At 36.0% G+C, this 16,312-nt stretch overlaps 1 long non-coding RNA gene across 1 annotated transcript in view; it reads left to right on the top strand.

Annotated features, from left to right (window-relative positions):
• The first annotated feature begins 58 nt into the window (after nucleotides 1-58).
• The window catches only part of LOC144579961 (uncharacterized), a 289,093-nt gene continuing 272,839 nt past the window's right edge, over nucleotides 59-16,312 (top strand). Inside the window, exon 1 of the long non-coding RNA XR_013528738.1 lies at nucleotides 59-119. This is a non-coding gene — a long non-coding RNA (uncharacterized LOC144579961). The remainder of the gene's footprint in view (nucleotides 120-16,312) is intronic.

The raw sequence follows: 16,312 nt of genomic DNA, 5'->3' as shown, positions 1-16,312 counted from the left end.
CTCTTTTGTTCCCACCATCTGCAGCTTGGCAAGTGGGAGGGAGTGTTACAGCTCTTTTATTCCCACCATCTGCAGCTTGGCAAGCAGAAGTGTTACAGCTCTTTTGCACTCAGATTTTGGTGAGTTCTGGGTTCTTGTCTTGTGACCAAGAGGAATAACGTACATGGACACTGGAGAGTGAGTAAGGCAGAGTGGAATTTTATTTTGTGACAGAAAGAAAGCTCTTGGCACAGAGAAGGGACCTGAATGTGGGTTGCCATTTGTGAGGCTGCATCTGGAGTTTTTATCGGCTTAGAATGGGAGAATGCATGCTGATTGGACCATGGGTGGGTTGAAAAATATGTCATTTGATTGGTTAGAAGGCGTCATTCAGCAGGAGTCAATAGAGAGAGAGTGGGTAAGACAGAAATTGAAGTTCTCACTCTGGTTGTGAACTCTATCTAGAATGAACTCAGTTTTCAGGCTTCAGACGGTCCTTGGCCTGAAGGTTGAGCCCCACTGGGGACTTGTCTCTGTCTGCCTAGGAATCTGTTTCCTGTTACTACCAGTTTTAGGTATTGCTTTCACATTTTTAATACATTTCAGTTTGTTTATTTTTGTATATGGTGAGAGATAGGGTCTAGTTTCATTTTTCTGCATATGGGTATCCAGTTTTCCAGCACCACTTGTCGAACAGGGTGTCCCTTTCCCAGTATATGTTCTTGGCACCTTAATTTAAAATAAGGTAGCTGTAAATATGTGGATTTATTTCTGAGTCTTTATTCTGTTCCATTGGTTTATGTATCTTTTTAATACAAATATTATGATGTTTTAGTTAGCATAGCTTTGTAGTATATTTCGAAGTCAGGGAGTGTGATGCCTCCAGCTTTGTTCTTCTTACTTATGTTGCTTAGACTACCTGGGGCCTTTTGTAGTTTCATACAAATTTTAGGATTCTCTTTTCTGTTTTGGAGAAAATGGCACTGACATTTTGATAGGGATTGCATTAAGTCAGTAGATTGCTTTGGGTAGTATGACTATTTTAAAAATATTAATTATTCTAATCCACAAACATGGAATATATTTGCATTTTTGGGGTGACCTACTCAATTTCTATTACCAGTGTTTTATACTTTTCATTGTAGAGATATTTTATATCTTTGGTTTAAATGTATTTTTAGGTATTTTATCTTTTTTGGAGTTAGTGTAAATGGACTTGGTTTCTTAATTTCTTTTTAGATTGTTTGCAATAGAAATGCTACTGATTTTTATATGTTGATTTTGTGTTCTGTAACTATACCAAATTTGTTTATCAGTGTTAAATGATTTTGGCCAATTTAAGTTTTTCTAAATATAGGATCATGTAGTCCACAAAAACAAACAAAAAACAGTTTGACTTCTTTGCTGCCATTTGGATGCTCTTTATTTTTTTCTCTTGTCTAAGCATTCTGGAAGTTAATATTGGAAGGACTATGTTGAATAAAAGTGGTGAAAGTGGGCATCTTGTCCTGTTCCAGATTTTAGTGAAAATGCTTTTCATTTTTCTTCATTCAGTATGATGTTAGCTGTGGGTTTGCCATACCTGAGAAACACACAGCTAGCATATACTGAAGAAAAATTTTGATGAGTTCATATATTACATATGTTTTGATATTGTTTTATAAAAACAAAGTTTTGAGGTATGTTTCCTCTATAGCCAATTTGTTGAGAGTTTTTATCATGAAAGCATACTGAATTTATCTAATGCTTTTTAAACATCTATTGAAATAATCACATGGTTTTTGTTCTTGGTTCTGCTAATGTAATGTACTATGTTTTTTGGGTTTCACATGTTAAAACATTCTTGCAACCCTGGGATGAATCCCACTTAATAATAGTGGATAATCTTTTTAAAGCATTGTTGAATTCAGTTTGCTAATATTTCATTAGAGATTTTTGCATCTGTTAATAAATTTATTAGTGATATTGGCCTGTAGTTTTCTGTTTTTATTGTGTCTTTGTCTTGTTTGGTATCAGAGTAATGCTGACCTCATACAATGAGTTTAGAAGTATTCTTTCCTCTTTATTTTTATGTTCTTTCACAGCTCATGCTGTTTTGAAAGTTGTACTCCACCCTACCCCAACACCCACCCAGAGCATCTATATAGATGAGACTAAGAGATACTCTAAGAAAGATAGGGTATCTCCACTTCACTGTAGTCCAGATATAGCTCCTCTAAGGACATTTTGAGATTTCTGAAATATTTGTTACTTCCCCAATGCATAGGAATTTTCACCAAGGTAGCAAATCTTTCATTCATCCATTCAACATGTATTAATTGAACATCTAATATATTATGAATACTCTTTTACAGGCTAAATATACAGGTGTGAAAAATGGGTAACATTCATTATAATGGGAGAAATAAAAATGAACTGGATAACTTTAGAGAGTAGCTAGTGCAATAAAAGAAATGAAACTATTATCTGAAGCCATTATAAATGTACAACCAGTATTTAGGTCACTGGCCTCATGGTCAATTCATTATTCCTTCTGAATTATAAATGGCAAAGCTAATTGAGGCCATGCTCTAAATACTTCTGTGATCCAAACAATGATATAATTTCAGAACCAGGGAAACCTATACTGACCACATTCATTCTTGGGTAAAGAGACTGTGACCCAAAGTGGCTAAGAGATATGTCCAAGATCCCTGGCAAAGGCGATTGAGGTAAAAATCAAACATTTGTCTCTTTGTTTTTTACCACAGGGAAATCTATCTGTAAACAAAGGGCAAATTAGAAGAAAGGTCTTAAAACAATGACAGAAAAAGCAAAAACAATGTTCAATTTAGGATCAGTATACCTTATTAGAATACCTTGCAATATATGAACTGTTATATATCTGGCTTATAGAAAAGAATGAATACATAGTGGATCATTCAGTAGGCTGAATACGTAAGAAACTCCCATGACCTCAGTTTAAAATAGTTTGTGATGATACCTTGATATTTCCAAGAACAGCTTCTTAACTGGCCTCTCCGCTTTACTTTCTCCCCACAACCCATCCTCCATACAGCACTGAAGTAAACTGTTCATATGAGAAATCAATGTCACTCCTTGGCTTAAAATCCTCCAATTACTTTATAGAGTGCCGACAAGTTGATCCAGAACTTCTTGCCAGAGTCTCGAAGGCTCTACCGGATCTGCTCCCACTGAGTTTTCTATCTTTTGCTGTACTCTTTTCTCATTGTTTTCTGCTCACACTGGTCTTGCTGCTTCTGAACGATGCCAAACATGACTATACCAGATACTTACGTGCTTTCGTATCATTTAGTACTTACCCCGAATATAACTTTCTTAAAAGAATTTCCACCAATCATAATATCTAAAACAGCTCTTTCTCTAATCCAAATACCTTCTTGTATTTTCATAACAGAACTTGCTACCACCTATAATTAAAGTATTTCTTTGTTTAATGTGTATTGTCTTTCCGTCCACTAGAATGTAAGATACAGCAATATAAGGGTCCTGTTAATTTTCTTCTGCTATATCCTCAACCCCTGAATAAGTGACTAACATACAGGAGTGACTTTATCATATAAGCTAAATGAATGTCAGGAAGGAAAAATAGACTTTTTAGCAATAGAGTTCTCCTGGGTCCCAGATAGCCACCTAATGTGCGTAGAAAAAAATTGCCCTGGACTACTTGGCATATGCAACTGTGAGATGAGTGCTCTGCTTTGCTTTTGCTTAATTTATGTTTCCTAAAAGAAGATATTTGACAAGTGTATCTGAGCTCCATGGGCTATGGAGTATTACTATGGGAAGAGTTTGTATCAGTGATGTGAACAATAATTATACCCCTTATGCACAGTTCATATTTAGTTTCCTTTCACTCTTTTAAAGTCAGTGGCAAAAAATTAACTTAAAAATAAAATAGACTAGGTGCGGTGGCTCACGCCTGTGATCTCAGCACTTTGGGAAGCCAAGGTGGGAGGAAGACCTGAGGTCTGGTGTTCGAGACCATCCTGGCCAACATGGCCAAACCCTGCCTCTACTAAAAATACAAAATTAGCTGGGCATGGTGGCAGGTGCCTGTAATCCCAGCTACGCAGGAGGCTAGACAGGAAAATTGCTTGAACCCAGGAGGCATGGTTGCAGTGAGCTGAGATCGTGCCACTGCACTCCAGCCTGGGAAACAAGAGCGAAACTTCATGTTGAAAAAATAAAGTAAAATAAAATAACATAAAATAATCAATGTAGATATATATATATATATATATATATATTTTTTTTTTTTTTCCCAAAGGAAAGTGGCTTGATAGTCACCAGGAGCTTCTTTCCCCAGAAGGTGGCTAGGTATTTGTCAGGCATTTAAGATTTCTGTAAATAAGTTGTCAATAGTCCCGTACAAGTACACCTGATGGCACGCTAAGATAATAGTGAAGCATACTCCAGTATATTACTTAAAATTCACAAGTGGAAATCAACTATATTTATATGATACCTTAGAGCATTTCCTGCTGAACCAACATTTAAATTTTATTCTGGTATCAGTGGCATTCTTTCAGCAGGCTACCTCACTGTCATGGGCATCCATCCGACATGTAACTAAAGAGGGTTGTTCAATCTCATGTGACAGCATTGTATGAATGTGTGTGTTAGGGAATGGGTGGCGGGGGGGAGACAGTAAATATATGAATACAATTAGTTGCTTGATAATAAAATCTACCTGCCCATTGATGATTTCCCTGAAGTTTTACATGCTCAATTATACCTTTGCCCTTTACTTACCTTTGATTATAGACAAGCCAGACCTTTAGGGATGTAGACTAGTGGAAGAGAACTGTGTTCCAGAGCAGAGGCAGGATAGCCTTCCTGGAGAAGTGAGAATCAGGCTTTGATGTATCTTAATCATTCTTTCTGGGGGTAGGCCCCATCTTGGGGGCCCTACCTTGTTCCAGTCCTGTGGTTCTGGATGTCTGCCTATACCTCTCTATTTCTCTCTCTCTGATCACGTTGGCCCAGGAACAAACTGATTCTTAGCATTCTACTGGGCTTCAATAATGCTGCTTCCAAACTAAAATGCTTCCGCTCTGTCATCCCATGTATGGAACTGAGTTCTTTCTCTTAGGGCTCAGCTCAGACCCATCTGCTTCCACTCTGTCATCCCGTGTATGGAACTCATTTCTTTCTCTTAGGCCTCAGCTCAGACCCATCTGTCTGACTCAGATCCCCAAAACTTTTGTCTCCCATGAGTGATAATTACTACCATTTTTAAAGTTTTAATTCTTATGGTTAGGGACATAGTAGGTCTATATATTTATGGGGTCCATGAGATATTTTGATACAGGATATAATAATCACAATAAATGGGGTATCCACCCCCTCAAGCATTTATCATTTCTATGTTTTACAAACATTCCAATTATACCCTTTTAATCATTTTAAAATGTACAATACATTACTGTTGACTGTAGTTACCCTGTTGTTCTATCATATACTAGATCTCATTCACTGTAACTATTTTTTTCCCCAGTAATCATCCCCACTATCTCCGCTTGCCATTACCCTTTCCAGATTCTGGTGACCATCATTCCATTCTCAATGAATTAAATGGCTTTAATGTTAGCTCTCACAAATGAATGTGCCTGGCTTATTTTGCTTAAGATAATGTTGTTCAAATGTATTACTTATAAACAATGGAGTACTATTCAGCCATAAAAAGAATAAAATCCTGTCATTTACAACAATACGAATATGCTATGTTGCTTCCCAAGCTTGCCTATTGTGACTAGCTGTGCAATAAACACAGGAGTTCAGATATCTGTCCAATATACGGATTCCTTTTTTTGGGGGGGCGGATAGGGGGTATATGCCTATCAGTGGGATTGCTCCATCATATGGTAGTTCTGTTTTTAGTTTTTTGAGGAGTCTCCATGTTGTTCTCCATAGTAACTGTACTAATTTACATTCCCACCAGTAGTGTATGAGTTTCCTTTCTTCCACATTCTCACCAGCATTCATTATTGCCTGTCTTTTGGATAAAAGCCATTTTAACTGGGATGAGATGATATCTCATTGTAGTTTTGATTTGCATTTCTCTGATAATCAGTGATGTTCAGCACCTTTTCATATGACTGTTTGCCATTTGCATGTCTTCTTTTGAAGTGTCTACTCAGATCCTTTGAACATTTTAAAATCAGATTATTATCCTTTCCTATAGAGTTTTTTGAGCTCCCTGTATATTCTGGTTCTTAATTGCTTGTCAGATGGATAATTCGCGAATATTATCTTCCATTCTGTGGGTGGTCTCTTCACTTCATTGATTGTTTTCTTTGCTATGTAGAAGAATGTCACTGTGTTTTGATAAGGATTGCATTGAATCTGTAGATTGCTTTGGGTAGTATGAACATTTTGACAATATTGATCCTTCCAATCCATGAGGAACATGAAACATTTTTCCATTTTTTTGTGTCATTTTCAGTTTCCTCCATTAATGTTTTATAGTTTGCATTATAGAGATCTTTCACTTTTTCTTTGATTAAGTGTATTCCTAGATGTATTATTTTATTTGTGGCTATTGTAAATGGTTTCACTTTCTTGATTTCTTTTTCAGATTGTTTGCTGTTGGCACATAGAAGTGCTACTGACCTTTCTATGTTGATTTTGCATCCCTCAACTGAACTGAATTGGTTTTTTAGTGTTATTACCTCTCCAGGGTGATTATTTTAGGTGTGTGAGGTTACACGATTCAGGAGTCAATGTGCCTGGGTTCAAAGCCTGGCTTTCCTGTTTTCTAACACTAGTTATTTGTTCTCTGTGAGAGTCAGTTTGCGAATCTGTGAAATGGACCTTATATTTAAATACTTATTGAGTTATTACATGAAAACATACATGTAAAGCCTTCTTTATAATGTCTGACAAATGCTTCAAGTAAATTAACCAACCAAAGGAAAGGCCATGTTTGAATTGAAATTTGAATCTGTAAAATTCACTGGAATATCCTATAAATATATAAACCATTACAGGCTAACACAGATTATTATGAACAATTTTATGGGCTACTCAGTAGGCTGAGTGCAGAAAGAACTCCTAGTGATCCCAATTTATTGCCGTTCTTACTAATCGCTTGACATTTCCAAGGAAAGTGTTAATTAACCTTACCCTACTCTGTAAACTTTAATGTTGCCCTGCAAATTCTCTGTAGTGCTTCTGCTAGGTAGTATATTAGTCATAGCCAATGCTGAGAAAGTTTGCCATTGTTCAACAGCCTACTTACTGGGGGGACAAAGAGGCTCACTTATGTACATGCACATGTTTGCGAATGATTCTTTAAATGGACGAATGTGTAGTTTGAAAATATATGGCACAAGCATAATGACATTCCTCTCTGAAATGAAACTGGTCTTCCCTGATGAGTGACAAAACATCACCAGGACATTTCTTAGTCCAAATTCAAAGGGATATATGCATTATCTCTACCAGATGAGTGTGATGTGCTTTAACTTAGGAATTCTTCTCAATATTCCTGATCTTTTTGAGCAATTACAAACAGATGTGCATATGTGTATCAGTATAGTGTTGAGTTTTTTGTATATGTGTAGTATAATTTTCTCACATATGCTAATATGGCATTGTGAAAAGAAATGTAGAAAAATGAATCTAGAAAATGTAAATGAATTCTGTTATTTATTATCTATGGGAACTTAAATACTAAGTTTTTGATAAAATAGGGCTATTTATTCATGACTCACAGAGTCTTGTTAAATATTACTATATGTCAAGACTTATGCTAGGGTCATTGTGAGTATTGAATAAATAAGGTAAATATATACAAATATGTTTAATGGACTGAGAAGTAATAGGTAGACATTAAGCATCATAATCTTTTTATAAGAATGTATAAGTAGTTATAAATAAGTAGCATAATTTGTTAAATAAATTATTAGATTTCTAAAACGAAAATGATGTTACATGATCAAACATCAGGTAATAACAGAAATGAAAAGTGCACACAAAAAAGTACTATTAGTGAATGTTTGCTCTAATCCAGGCATTGGGCAAAGTATTTTCACATTATGTCATATTGTTAAGAATGTTGTCTTTGAAGGTAGATCATCTGGGTTTCTGGGTTTAATTCTGTCTTTCTTTGTACTAATTCTCTGGGCAAGTTATTGAACATCTTCCTGCCTATTTGTTCATCTGTAAAATGGGTTTGTAACAGTATCTGCCTCATGGAGATAAATGAGCTGATATATTTAAAGCACTTGGAGAAATCTCACCCACACACAGCGATAGGCTAATTAATATTAGCTAATGTTATTTTATTATTTAAAACAACTATTCTGTGTTCGAAAGAGGATTTATTGCATGGTGGGTTTGTGTGATGTGTGTGTGTGTTTGTGTGATGTGTGTGTGTTTGTGTGGTAGGCGGAATTTCTTAAGTGGCCCCTGAAAGATGTCCTGCCTTCACTCTGGAACCTGTAAATATGGTGAGACATTACTCTCATGATTACATATTGTTACATGGCACAGGTATCACAACATGGGGAGATTAGCCAGGTGGCTCTAATCTAATCACATGAGCCTTTAAAATCAAGGAGTTTTCTCTAGCTACTAGCAAAAGAAGAAACCAGACAGATTTGCAGTGTGAGAAGGACTTGATGGGCCATTGCTGATTTAAGGTGAGGGGGTTACGTGAAAAGGCATGTGGGAGGCTTTTGGGGGCTGCAAGAGGCTTCTCTGACAGTAAGGAATTGGGAATCTTAGTCCAAAAACCATGTAGAATTAACAACCACTAAACTCAGAAGAGAGCCCTTAGTCCCAGATGAGAAACGAAGCCCTAGCTGGTTTGATTTTAGCCTTGTGATATCCTGAGCAGAGAATTCAGCAGCACTATCCCAGCCTTTTAACTTACAGAACTGTGAGCTAATATGAGTGGTATTTTAAGCTGCTAAATTACTGGTAATTTCTTGGGAAGCAATACAAAGCAAATAGAATGCATTTTCCTCAGAAATCTCCTTGTTCATTCTGGAGACTTTCATCTGATGTTACACTAGAGCTTACATTTTTACAGTGTGTAAAAATGTTTTTCCTCTTGATATTGATTATTAATTTTATGCTATTCAAGTAAGACTAATACTTCAATGGCAAGGCATTCTAATTTCTGATACAGCATCATGCTAAACAGGAATAGCTCTTCTCTTACTGCACTCTCTTCCAAGCCTGCAGGAGATGTTGACAACCAGTAACACACTGAACTCCAAATTTGTCCTCGAAACTTTCTCACACATTGGTCAGGGTTGGTATGTAAGTTGAAACCCATATATAGTAGTTGAGGCGAAGGTCATCAGTTTTTTCAGAACCATAAACATTTAATTTTTTGAAATCACATAAAGCTGTGTAATCAGCAGTATTACAATCAATCTCCTCTGACAACAGTGGAGTCCTGGGAAGCTCCCTTGAGATGAGTCTAAATGGTTTAGGAAATAGACCGTGGTCTGTGATTGCAAATTAACCCTGCCTGTGTATGTGCAGGTTACGGGGCTTTCGTCTTAGCCCCATTGCTGCCTACAGCTATGCTTCCTGCTGCATGCAGGAAGCCACTTTAGTAGATGAAGTGAACACAGAGAAAGACAAAAAGGAGAGAAAACTGAATGAATAGAGGAAATAAAAAGCATAGACAAAAGAGGAGGAAAAGAGAAAGTCATGATGGTGTTTGAGCCGGCCAAGCTGCATTGCTGTTAAATCCGGAGACACTGGTCAAGGCAGCAACATTAGCTATCCCATTGCTGTATCCATTCCATGTTGCGGAGTAGAGGGAAATATCTCACACAGACGAGGAAGTGTTGAAGATTGCCTTGGGAGTTTCTCAGTCTATGGTAAACTCATGACTTTGTTGAATTATAAGCTCTCGTTTAGATGTTATTTGGTTGTACATGATCATCATGAAAATGTATGAGGTGATTTTAGGAGTTTTTTTTTTTTGATCAACACAATGAATGTTTATTAACTTTGTGTTTCATTCTTGTGCAGAATTTTCAGCCCTGAAAAGCAGAAGGGACATATATAATAAGTATCATGCTGTACTGTTTCATTCCTGTGACTCACTCAAGAGGTGAACACTGAAGTGACACTGGGCTCCATGAATGCATGCCAGTGGGTGGGAGGGTGTTTTTAATTTTTAAAATATTTTTGAAAAAAAATTTATAATGGTTTTAAATTCAGAGAAATATTAGAAACATGACAGCATCCCCATATACCTCACACATGGTTCTCCTATTATTAATATCTAGCAGTACTATGCTACAGTCCATGAACACAGAGCACCTCTTAGCTTATTTGGCTCTTTTAAAATTTCTTTATTAGTGTTTTACAGTTTTCTGAATATATGCCCTGTAATATTTTATTAGAATTATGTCCAATTTTTTATTTTTTGGTTATATTGTAAGTGATATCAGTTATTTTAATGCCAAATTCCAACTGTTCTTTGCTGTTATATAAGAAAGCAATTGGTTTTTGTATATTATCTTTGTATTATATGCTTTTGCTCATGTATTAATTCTGAGAAATTTTTGTTGATGTTTCTGGGATTTTATACTAGATAATTATGTTATTTTAAAATAGATGGCTTTATTTATTCCTTTTCAATCTGAATGCCTCATGTATTTTCCTTGTCTTACTTGCACTTGCTAAGACAATTGGTATGACATTTAATAGAAGTGGTGAAAGAAAACGTCTTCTCCCAAGGTTTGCTCTTTCACTTTCTCTGCAAGAGCCATGAAGGTATCTTTCTTGGATCTTCACCTTAAGAATCTGGAAAGCTTCCTGGAGGTAAAACCCATGAAAATGTGGGAGTTCCTCTACAACTGCTATCACCTGAAGTTTCTCACTCACACACACTGGTCTATACTCAGCCCTCAGAAATTCATCACAATTACCATTTGTTTCTACTATGTTATAAATCTAGCAAATTCTTGTCTAGGTAAGATTTCAGCTATGATTCTGTGAATTCACCTGTCTCTCTTGACTTCAGGGTGGCAGTTTACCCTATAACCTCAGTTCTCCAGTGGGTCAAGAGAAGTCATTGCTTTTCAGTTTGTTCAGTTTTTAAAATATGACTTCTATAAGATAGGAGTGATGGCTCCTATGCTCTTTACATGTCCGGGCTGGATACAGAAGCCCTGCGGTGGTTTACTTCAAGCCACACTATACCTCACATTAAAGAGTACGCTCTTCTCCAGGGGTAATCTACTAGACATTTTGAAATCCCATGCCTGATTCTGAACTAAGCAATTTGGAGAAGAATCCAGGTCCTCATACTCTCCTTAATGGCTTCTCATTTAGGTGCCCATTTAAGTTACAGGGTCTTTATTTGCCAGTAAGGGCATCCACCCCCACCATGCTTCTGATATATTGTTTACTGCTCTGTGCCCACTACCAAGAGGCATATAGTGAGTGGGTGGTTAATTATTTAACAAGTGAATAATTACACTAGTGCCTATGCCTGAACTGTCTATTGAGGCAAACCTCAGAGTTTCCTTAGGTGGTCTGCTTGAACTATTAAAACATTCTACCCTTTAGAAAGCATGATTCTGCTCTTTGTACCTCAATTATCCTAAATATGAGCAAGTGTAGCTTATCTGAGGTCCCTGTGTGAGCCCCCAGTGACTTCCACGCCACATTTCCTGATTGAATACCTCCATTTATCCAGCTGTTCCCCATATAACATGTTTTCCATTCTGGATAATCTCCTTTGAGTAACCTTTCATTTTTTCTCTCAATGTCCCACTTACAGCATCATATTCAGAAATAAATGTAAGCAGGAGTCCTGAGGGCCTGTGGATTAGGCCTATATGTAGTTGGGTATGCTATGTTTCAGACACCTCCTTTCTGCTATCTATGACTGTGAGACTTAAAGTTTAATTTACATGTGACAGAAATAAAAAGGCATAATCTTGCTATGTTCCATTTATTATTATTTAAATAATATGTAAAATATAATGACTTTCATGGTTATAATCATTATTTTACCGATTTTGAAGTGTGAGGGTAGAAATCTTTATAGAGATGACTTAGTCTGAAAAATCTTCCCTTGATTATTATTATTTTTTCGTTGCAGAAAGAAGAGTATTTTTTTTACTTTTTCAAATTCAATTTCATAAACCAGTTCAGAAAGCCATATTTTTCTAAGCCAACAGGGATAAAAATATTCTCCAGTCCATCTCCTCCTGAAATCTCTTTGATTTTAATGAATTCAGACAGAAAGAATACAAAAGCGTTGTGCATTTCATGATCAGAAAGAATCAAGAATACAAAAGCGTTATGCATTTCATCATCTGAGTTTTGTTCATGATTAACAGCCACTCTTGGATTGAATATCTGCTACGTGGTGGTTCTTCTAAAAACTGTTGATGTTACCAGAGCCACTGTAGGACTGTGGGATTCAAATATACTTAATTCATTCATCAAATATACATTAAATTAACATTCCGGGGGAATAGACATATGCTACATAATTCTTTGGGAATAAAGAGTTTCCATAAATGAGTGTGGCTATTTGTTTAAGCATCTCAGAGTCAGTGAGTGAAATGTAATTTTGGCAAAAGATTCTTACACTAAATTGCAACCAACCCTTTTAGAACTGTTTTATATTTCAGTATTTAGGGTCATAAAGTCGTATCTGCCTGGGGAGTTCTTTTGTACCCATCTCTCATAAATCTGCCTGGTGACTGCCTTTTTGTTTATGAGACTTGGTTTATTTGACTTTCTCTCCTTTGTGCTTCCTCTACGTTGGAGACTTTTCTCTTGATAATATCTCTAATGTTTCTTTGTGGTAATTTATAAGATTTTCTTCCTCTACTGAGCTATAAATTTCCTCAGATAGTACCATGATACATACCTTGCAGTTCTGGTTCTGAGCCCCTGCTTAAGATGATTAGTATGTCCTCAATAATGCTCAATTGAATAGTTAAAACTCAAATCCATAAATATATACAAATGTTTCTGCTAAACTATCCCAGGCAAAGGAACTTCCTGCGTGAAAGAGAATTCAAGAGAGCTGTTATTTAGATGGGAAAACTGCATATTTATTCTCACTAACAGCTAAGTGAAATTTGCCGTTTCTCAGTTATGAATGTAAGCAGCAAACCACTGTAGTATTGGCAGTACTCATAACCTTATCACTAATACAAATGACAGATATTTTCATACTTTATTTTAGTTAAAGATATATCAGAATATTATTTATGCTCAATGCCATTTGTAATTATGTTATTTGTTATTTATTATTACCTAATGACAGGCCTTATTTAATACAACAATAAGAGGCAACTATGTTACTACATCATAGATTGTTTCTTCAGTATTCTGATAACTATACTTCAATGTAACTATATTCTCTTGGTAATGGTATGTATTTTATTTTATGTCTTTAGAGACGTTATTCTGAGAAAAGAGTTCATAGGCTTAAATAGCCTGAAGAATTGTTCTATGGTACAAAAAATGTTAAGTGCATCAAGCCACACTATTTCCATGAAAATTCAATAGAAAGCAAATTATAATTCGGTAAAACCAATTTTAGCATATACATCTTCTCTTTTCTATATTTATAGGACTTGCCCTTATACCCTCTTTGAGATGCCCTATATTCATATTTATCCACACCTCCCCCAAAATGAGTCTGATCTCAGTTATTTGTTTCTGGTGACATATTGATTATCCTTGGGTTACATGAATTCTAAAGAATAATGCTTCCCTGGAGATGCTTTTCCTTTTTATTATAGAGTAAAATATGCTGCCACTGTTTAAAATGATCTTACAAAATAGCTCAATGATGTTACAGTTAGATAATTTTTTTTAGAAAGGCTGAACATAAAAACACCTTTTAATAAATTAGGAATATCCAGTAATATTCAATCTGAGAATTACTGTATTTTCAAAATTCAAGAAGGTTTAAAGTGAAAACAGTGGTTTTTACTACCACATCAGAAGGATAACATTTTATGCTGACTGTTGGGAGCATGCACACCTTCAACAGAGAATGATTCTTCCAGGGTGTCCACGTTGCCTAAACCTATGGAACAGCAAAAAGGAACAGAGATAGAACAATAATATTTTGGAAGAAAATACTCTAAGAATCAAATTTTAACAAATTTAGACACAAAAACTGAAAGTTGATTATGGTATCAACTCTGATATTAAAAGTGAGATTGAAGCATGAATTGATATAGGTACAGGGCACATGCACCAAATGGTGAGGAAGAAGCATCCCTAGACATGGGAAGGACAGGAAGGCAAAAGAGGGAAATGAGTAATAAAAGGAAACTTCATAAAGGGAATGTTCTGCCAACTTTGAAAAGAGTGCAGAGTATCGCTGAAGGCTTCACTGGTCTAGGAACTTCAGGGAAGGTATTGGAATGAAATGCAACTTTAGGATCTGAATGATAGAAGATAATCAAATAGTATTAAAAAAATCAGGGTTTCAGTGCTGCCACTTGAAGTTCTCCAAAACACACCTGTATTTTTGTTGATGTTTTGTTTTTGAGTTTTAGAGATGCTTCCCTATTTGCTTTCTCACTCTGGGCACCAGACTCTTGATATTAGTATCCAGTCAGGGACCCAACAACATAGTTGCAATTTTATCACAGGAATTTAAGGAAGATGGCAATAGGACATGTTAAAAATGATGACGTTTCCTTTAGTAATATACTAATAGAGTTTGCCCTGTGTACATAGAAAATAAACTGTAAGGGCTTTACATTGGGTTAATTGCCTGTTACTAATCATTTATGCATAGGTTATAACTACTGAATGTTGTCATGAAGGGCATAATGGGGCTTATTAAATGTACATATTTTCCATATGGCTCTTTTTTTTTCTGAATTGTTAGGGGTTGATGAAGACTGAGCTAGAACATGGCAGGGCTTCAAGAAATAGTACTGTTGGTGATATGGAGAGAGTAGCCGCGTTCCACATGTTGACCCTAAACTAGCTCTCAAAGAAAAAAGACCTTCAAGAAAATATAAATGGCTTCCTGTGGGAAGAGGGAGCTCTAAGTTCTCCCCAGTGACCAAAACAATTGAATTATTTTTCCACTGATTCCCCTCAAACACATTTAATTTTTCTTTCCCAGCCACTCCTTTAGTTCAAGTTCTGGCTCCAGCCCAAATGCAGATGCAAGCAGGATTCCAGGGTTGGAGAGCTACAAGGAATGAAAAGGAATACATATTACTTGTGTTGGGTTCCTATACAACAAGATGCAGACGAAGAAGTTAAGCCTGGAGTGTGTGTTATAGAAGCGTTTGCTGGTGGGCTGAAAATAACTGGAGAAGGTGTGAGGTGAGAGAGCTGAAAATGTGAACCCAAGATGAAAGAGAAGAAGGCTCTTAGCGTGGGGAAGGGGCTAGACAAAGCCTTGTTCTTTGCCCAGAAAAGATCAATGACTGTTGATTGTGGATCTTCAGAATGGCTTTCATTCTCTTCCCTTTTAAAACAATACAGCTTTACTGAGGAATAACTGACATACAGTAAACTGCATACATTTAAGGTGTAGAATTTGATAAGTTTTGAAATATGTATACACCTGTGAAATCATCGCTCCCCAAAAGTGTCCTCATGCCCCTTTGTAACCTCTTTCTCCTGACCCTCACTGCCACCCAACTCTGTCCCCAGGCAAATACTGATCTATTTTCTGTCATTACAGATTAGTTTGAATTTTCTAGAATTCCATATAAATGAAGTAATACAGTATATTTACCCTTTGGCTTGACTTTTTGACTCAACGAAATTATTTTGAGGTTTATACATATTTTGGATGTATCAATAGTTCATTTTTTATTGATGAATAGTATACCATTGTAAAATAATATTACAATTTGATTATTCACTGGTTGATGGATATTTGCGTTGTTTTCAGTTTCTGGCTATTACAAATACAATTCCTATGAACATTTGTATATATGTCTTTGTATGGGCATATGCTTTCATTTCTCTTCAATAAATGCCCAGGAGGGGAGAATATATACATCATACAAATATGTAGGCTTAATTTTTAAAGCAACTCCCAAACTACTTTCCAAAGTAGTTATATAGGAGTTTTAGTTCCTCCATCTCCTCGCTAATGCTTGATATAATCTTTAATTTTAGCTATTCTAATTGGTGTCTAGTATTTTGTTCTTGTAGTTTTAATTCTCATTTCTCTAATGATTGATATTGACCATCAAGTGCTTATCTGGAAACTGTGTATCTTCTTTACATTTTTTATTTGCATTAAAAATTGTTTTAAAGAGACAGATCTCACTTTGTTACCCATGCTGGAGTGCAGTGGCACAGTCATAGCTTACTGCCA

Source organism: Callithrix jacchus, chromosome 17 (assembly GCF_049354715.1).
Source record: "Callithrix jacchus isolate 240 chromosome 17, calJac240_pri, whole genome shotgun sequence".
Lineage (NCBI taxonomy): Eukaryota > Metazoa > Chordata > Mammalia > Primates > Cebidae > Callithrix > Callithrix jacchus.
This window is presented reverse-complemented; position numbering and strand designations above follow the sequence as displayed.